Genomic DNA, 7,367 nt, shown 5'->3' on the forward strand with positions numbered 1-7,367 from the left:
GCTTTACACATGGAGTTCTGACGTTCAACCTGCTCCATGAATTCATTCGTCAGACATTCTACATCAGTCTATGTCGACAGGCTCTGAATGAGATTTCCAACGGTATCTTACAGGCCTCGTAACTCTTCCCGGTTCAAAAGTTATGGCCGTCTGAATGAGACATGCTTATTTAAGCCCTTTGGGCTTTACGCACGGACTTCTGATGTTCAACCCGCTCTAGGAATTCATTCGCCAGACGTTCTACGTTAGTCCACATCAAGCAAGTGGAAAGAATTGCTCTTGCGGGGAAAGACAGGTAGGCTATGTATATATATACATTAATATTTGAGTTAATATCATGAATCTCTATGATATAGTCATAAAAATTATCTTGAGATTTCAAAAATAAAAGAAATCTTTTTGTCGTTAAGCTATACGTATTAAAGTAATTATAGGAAAGTATCTCTAGGTAATCGAACAATTCAATAAAGATTCTTAGGTTTATTACTCAAGAAATTATGAGTTGAGTTTGAATCCCTTCTCATTTGCNTCACCAACCGTTAATCCATACCAATGCCCTAGTGACATGACTATCATCGTCATCCGTACTTATATCAACTCATGATATCTTTCGGAAGCATCCGGTATGCCTACTGTACAATATAGTTGCCCAAATTTATATTGCTTCCGTAGGGAACCCTTTTCGATAATTCATTTACCTATTAAATGAATCATCTGGACAATTCATATACACACTTTATTTTAAATGCATGACTGAATAAAGGAAGCAATTTACATATATGAATTGAAGAACTCTTTCTTCTATTATTTATGATATATATAGATACAAGACAAAATGCTCTGAAACCGACAACACGAATGGTTTCTAGGGCATACACTAATATACACTGACACCTGTAACTCTTCTCGGATCAAAAGTTATGGCGTCTGAATTGGGCATGCTCATTTAAGCTCTTTTGGCTTTACGCACGGAGTTATGACGTTCAGCCCGCTCCATGAATTCATCCGTCAGACATTCTACATTAGTCCATGTCGACGGGCTCTAAATGAGACTTCCAACTGTATCTTACAGGCCCTGTAACTGTTCCCAGACAAAAAGTTATGGCCGTCTAGATAGGACATGTTCATTTAAGCCCTTTGGGCTTTATGCACGAACTTTTGACGTTCAGCCCGCTCCATGAATTCATCCACCAGACATTCTACGTTAGTCCACGTCGATAAACTTCTGATGGGCTCCGAATGAGCTTTCCAATGGTATCTTGTAGGCCCCGTAACTCTTCCCAGATCAAAAGTTATGGTCGTCTGAATGGGGCATGCTCATTTAAGCCCTTTAGGCTTTACGCACAGAGTTCTGACATTTAGCCTGCTCCATGAATTCATCCGTTAGACATCCTACATAAGTCCACGTCAACGGGCTCTGAATGAGATTTCAAATGGTATCTTACAGGCCCCGTAACTCTTCCTGGATAAAAAGTTATGGCCATTTGAATGTGACATACTCATTTAAGCCCTTTGGGCTTTACGCACAAACTTCTAAAGTTCAGCCCGCTCCTTGAATTCATTTTCCAGACGTTCCACATTATTCCACATCGACGGACATTTAACGGGCTTTGAATGAGCTTTCCAACGGTATCTAATAGGCCCCATAACTCCTCCCGGATCAAAAGTTATGGCCGTCTGAATGGGGCATGCGCATTTAAGCCCTTTAGGCTTTACACATGGAGTTCTGACGTTCAGCTTGCTCCATGAATTCGTCCGTCAGACATTCTACATCACTCCATGTCGACGGGCTCTGAATGAGAATTCCAACGGTATCTTACACGCCTCGTAACTCTTCCCGGTTCAAAAGTTATGGCCGTCCGAATGGGACATGCTCATTTAAGCCCTTTGGGCTTTACGCACGGACTTCTGATGTTCAACCCGCTCCAGGAATTCATCCGCCAGATATTCTACGTTAGTCCACATCAAGCAAGTGGAAAGAAAGGAATTGCTCTTGCGGGGAAAGACAGGTAGGCTATGTATATATATACATCAATATTTGAGTTAATATCATGAATCTCTATGATATAGTCATAAAAATTATCTTGAGATTTCAAAAATGAAAGAAATCTTTTTGTCGTTAAGCTATACGTATTAAAGTAATTATAGGAAAATATCTCTAGGTAATCGAACAATTCAATAAAGATTCTTAGGTTGATTACTCAAGAAATTATGAGTTGAGTTTGAATCCCTTCTCATTTGCTAATATGAATAGCTACTATAACTCTTATTCGACCGATAGTTTTAGGGTCTGGGAAGATTAGTTGAAGTACGCGTAAGCTGGTCTAAATACCCTCGATCATAAAAAAAAAGTTAATTATAGGAGGGTAATTGATGATACTGTATTTATTAACTCATAACACTGTTAGTTTAAATGCCTTACTAATAGTTTATCAACATCATAGAGATTTTGTTATTTTAAAAACCTCAAAAGGTTTTTTTTATTATTATATCATCCATAAGAGGAATTAATGTCAATAACTTTAATATTGTTAAGATGCTTTGTGAATTTTATTTTATTTTTGAAGTTTAGTTATTCTTTGAAGATTTGATGTGTAATCCAGCCAATAATGTATTAGATTGTTCTTAATTATATAATTAATTTTTTTGAGAATATAAGCATTTTAGGTATGGAAAATGATAGAGCCACTGAATCTGTGTATCGAATGACGTGACAAAACTTGACCGTTGATTAATATTAATTGATAATGAATCAACGGTCAGGATTTTGTCACGTCATTCGGTGCACAGATTCTGTGCGCAACCTTCGGTAACTGTAACATTCCTCTTTTAGGTATTGTTATCAGCGGTTGAAGAATTGATCCACGGTTAGGCATTGGATTTTATAATCATATCCCTTCAAAAAATTATATTAATAATACAAAAATTTTAAGTTTTGATGGATATAAACATATTAAAAAATAATTTTTTTACCATCTCTTACAAATAATTAATGTGCATAAGGGACATAAAAACAATTTTTCCCTATATAACACAGCAAGCTGACAAATATCCCCTCTTATTTTGAGGCGACATGTTGGTCCCTTTCTTGTAAATCAATTCTTATTATCACACTTTGTAAACAATTTTTCCCTTTGCCGATCCTCACGTTCTTATTCATTTTCCCCACAATGTGAATAATTCTACAAAATTCAGAAGTTTACCCCTCTTTAACGGCTACATTTCTCTCTCCTCTCCTCTTCTTGTGTCCAATGCCCTCAATCTCAGCAATCTTGCCCAAATTAACAAACCCTACTCTCTCTTCTCTCTCTGTAGTTTACTGATCGGAATGAAGCACTTCATGCAGCCAAGAAATACAATCTTGAGAGAGACCCACTCAAGTGAGTCGCCATCTTCGTCGTCTCCAAATCCTAATTCAAAATTAAAGTCATCGTGGAAGCAAAAATCATCCAAAGAAAACGCTCCGCCGTCAGATCTGAACTCACTTCTTCCACCTTCTCCGGCATCTTCCAAGATTAAGAGTCCGCTGCCCCCACGCCCGCCCAATCCCCTCAAGCGCAAGCTCGCCACTGATACTCTTCCCGAGAACGTAATGGTTGGGGTCCCAAACTCGGGTGTTCAAGTAATTTTTTCGATTTTCTTCTTTTCAGTTGATAGTTGATTTTATCTTTTTTAAGTTTTGACAGTATTTGGGGAAAAAGTGACTCAAGCTTGAGAAAATGTAAATTTTAAAGCATCTGTTTTGTTACTGAGAGGAAGGGGGAGAAATTGTTGAGTTTCTTTGTTCTGTTCTGTATTAGAAGAGAGAGAAATTGGAAATTTGCGTACATTGTTAAAAATAAATACTAGGTTATATATTGTTACTGAGAGGAAAGGGGAGAAATTGTTGAGTTTCTTTGTTCTGTTCTGTATTAGAAGAGAGAGAGAAATTGGAAATTTGCGTACATTGTTAAAAATAAATACTAGGTTATATATTGTTACTGAGAGGAAAGGGGAGAAATTGTTGAGTTTCTTTGTTCTGTTCTGTATTAGAAGAGAGAGAGAAATTGGAAATTTGCGTACATTGTTAAAAATAAATACTAGGTTATATATTGTTACTGAGAGGAAAGGGGAGAAATTGTTGAGTTTCTTTGTTCTGTTCTGTATTAGAAGAGAGAGAGAAATTGGAAATTTGCGTACATTGTTAAAAATAAATACTAGGTTATATATTGTTACTGAGAGGAAAGGGGAGAAATTGTTGAGTTTCTTTGTTCTGTTCTGTATTAGAAGAGAGAGAGAAATTGGAAATTTGCGTACATTGTTAAAAATAAATACTAGGTTATATATTGCTGATATTCTTGAATGTTATTAAGTAGCTTTACTGCCCAACTGTATTGAAATTTTTTTTTTTTTTTCAAACGATGATGATTTAACAGAGGGATTTAGCACACCAGAATCCGTTTACCATAGCTTCGAAGAATTTTGGTGTTATTACTTGTAAGGAAGACAAAGGTAATTCTTATTTGCAAATTGTAAATATGGGGCTAGTTTTAGTCAGTTTATTTGAATTGTTACACTATCTTCTCAATGGTATAATTTCCAAATTTGCAGATATCAATGTTGAAATTTATAGAGCTGGAAACCTATAAACTCCTTTGCAACTGGAAAAGGAATATCAAGACTAGCTTCTGCAGATGTATGATCATTATGATGAACAAAATAACTTTGGAGCAGATCAACCAATTTTTATCATTAGCCCCAAAAACAAAAAGTCACTGGGCATTTCATTTGATGGTAGGCTTTGATTGATAAGGAGTTTAACTTACATAACATTATTTTCCATTTTGCATAGTTTGCTTTTCACATACTTTGTTCAATTCCTTGGGTCTCTTTTTTATTCTTTTGTTGCTGATTTGTTTGTTTACCTGCTGTTTTTATCTGATGAGATATCTTATATATTATTCAACTATAGTTGCAAGGGTGCACCAAGTACTAAAGAGGAAGGGTTTAACAGGGAAAAGAGGTCAAAGAGTTAAGGTTTTCAAGGGAGCATGTGCTGGAGTTCATAAAAACAATATCTATGCAACAATAGATTATTTTTTAATTGAAGGTCTTCGTGGGGATGCTGCTGGTAGGCACTGGTTTTAAGACTCTTAGACTTATAGACCATGACTATTAGTTTGCTTTTTATCATTTCGTAATAGGACAAATGTATTGTTGACATGTTTACATAATTTAATCTTCTTGCAAATTTGATAAATTTCACCCTCCCTTTTTTACATTTCTAATAGGTGATGCTCGAATTATATGCAGGTATGCTATCTTGTGCATTTGTGGCTCTAAAAGTTCTATTTTTAGTGTATAAATATAATCCTTGTACTTGTTGTTTCACAAACATGTGATGTCTAATATCTTTTATTGTCTGAAAGGCCAATAGGTCTCATGGATAAGGAAGGATGTGTCCTCGTGGAGAACAATGGGACTGATAGCTTGGATATTTTTGGCAACTTATTGTTACCTATTGGCATAATTGATTTTGGAAAAGTTTTCCATTTAGTTTCAATTTTCTCTTTATTGCTACGTACATTTATATTTCTTTGATATTTGCAAAATTTTACTTGAAAGTATTTATTTATTTTTTTGTCATTGGCATTGGCATTAGTGTGTATGTATTGACAATATTGATTGGGAACTACAACTAGAGTAGCAACGTAAAAAAACTCCTGCTTTGATTGACTTGTTGAGTGCAACACAATGTCAAAAATTAGATGTTGATGGGGGTTTGTATTCATCAAACTTATCTTATTTTGGTTTATCAAGGATGAGAACAATGATTAAGTTATTTGGAAATTCATAAATATAGAATGTCACATCTTGAATATATGTAAAAATATTCTCCATTTCTTTTGGCACTTAGCTTGAGAAACAAAAATTCAATCCCTTTCTTTTCTCTTCCATCAAGATATTTAATCACAACTAATGAGTTTTTGTTTCAGGCATTATCTTTCAGTGCTAAAGATGGAGAAGTACCTCCTAGAGAAATTGTGGCTGTTGTTCGGCCTGCCAATGCTGTTTCTTCTAGTCCTTCAAAGAAGTTGGACCAGAAGCACATTGTTAAGAATAATTTATAGATGATCATGGAAGTCGGATTCATAGGTGAAAGGAAGAATCTTCAAAAGAGAATCAACATCTACACAGCTCATGTACCACTTACTTCTACAAAAGGGTATCAAGGTTTCTATATATTTGAATTCGAGTGTAAGTGACCTATTTCAGAATGCTGAGATGTATAGGTTTTCATTTCACCTTGTAAGTGATACAAAAGATTCTGATAGAAACCTGGCCTACCTCTGTCACGCTCAACTCACAGACACTTCCCAGATTATTTCAATTTTGCTAGTTATCAACCTAGAATTTTTAGTCAACCAATTCTAACCAAAATACTGCTCTCAATGGAACATAACAATGTTGGATAGATTTGATAATTGTACTCAATGACAGATCAAAGTGAATTCTATTAAGATTACAATTCTTTACAACTCAAATAAAGCAATAATCGATTAAATCAGAAAAACAGCTCATCCAGGATGAGTTTGCCAACCATAAGAACCTATTGGACTTCGAGAGCCAGCATCTCCCCAAATCCTTTCCCTCTACAAAATTCCCTCCATAGATCCTTCCTGCTGCCTTTTATTCTTCATGCTCTATTGTTGTAACTGAATTCAGCTCCCCAATCACTTAGCATTTGCCACTTGTCACTTTCCCATAAACCCAAAACCACCCTCCATCACGCTCAAAGCCTGACCTTAGTCCCTCAATCATCTATTTGTGCCGTTATTTTTCCTCCTATATACCAAGGTACACAACCACCCCCCACCCAACCCCCCACCCCCCCGCCAAACAAGGAGAGCCACCTTGTCCTCAAGGTGAAAGGAGGGAAACTGCAGTTGGATGGTGGAAAACTCTTCCCAAGTACTTTCAAAATCTGGTAGGCTTTTCCATTTAATTAAAACTTCCCAACTCCCATTCAGTAGCTTTCTTTTCTTTAGTACCGCTTCTAGTGACATTGCTGAAATCAAGTCTTCATCTAGGCCAGTTGGCAGGGGTTGGACATTCGAAGGTGGAGAAGTAGTCTTCCTAAGTTGGGACACATGAAAGACGTTGTGAATCTGGGTTGTGGATGGTAGTTGTAGTCGGTAAGCGATTGATCCAATTTTTTCCGTAATCACAAAAGGCCCATAGAACCGTGGACTCAACTTCACATTGTAACGACGGGCGAAGGAGCGAAGGTGGTAAGGCTGGAGCTTGAGCAAAACTGAATCTCCCACTTCAAAGTTTACTTCTCTCCGTTTGGTGTTCGCAAACTGTTTCATTCGATTTTGAGCCTT

At 36.4% G+C, this 7,367-nt stretch overlaps 1 long non-coding RNA gene across 1 annotated transcript; it reads left to right on the forward strand.

Annotated features, from left to right (window-relative positions):
• The first annotated feature begins 4,635 nt into the window (after positions 1–4,635).
• LOC116146647 lies at positions 4,636–5,542 on the forward strand. The gene is made up of 2 exons (XR_004130554.1): positions 4,636–4,773; positions 4,952–5,542. It is a non-coding gene; the product is annotated as an uncharacterized LOC116146647 (long non-coding RNA).
• The last annotated feature ends 1,825 nt before the right edge of the window (positions 5,543–7,367 follow it).

This window comes from Pistacia vera, unplaced genomic scaffold (assembly GCF_008641045.1).
Source record: "Pistacia vera cultivar Batoury unplaced genomic scaffold, PisVer_v2 Contig480, whole genome shotgun sequence".
Lineage (NCBI taxonomy): Eukaryota > Viridiplantae > Streptophyta > Magnoliopsida > Sapindales > Anacardiaceae > Pistacia > Pistacia vera.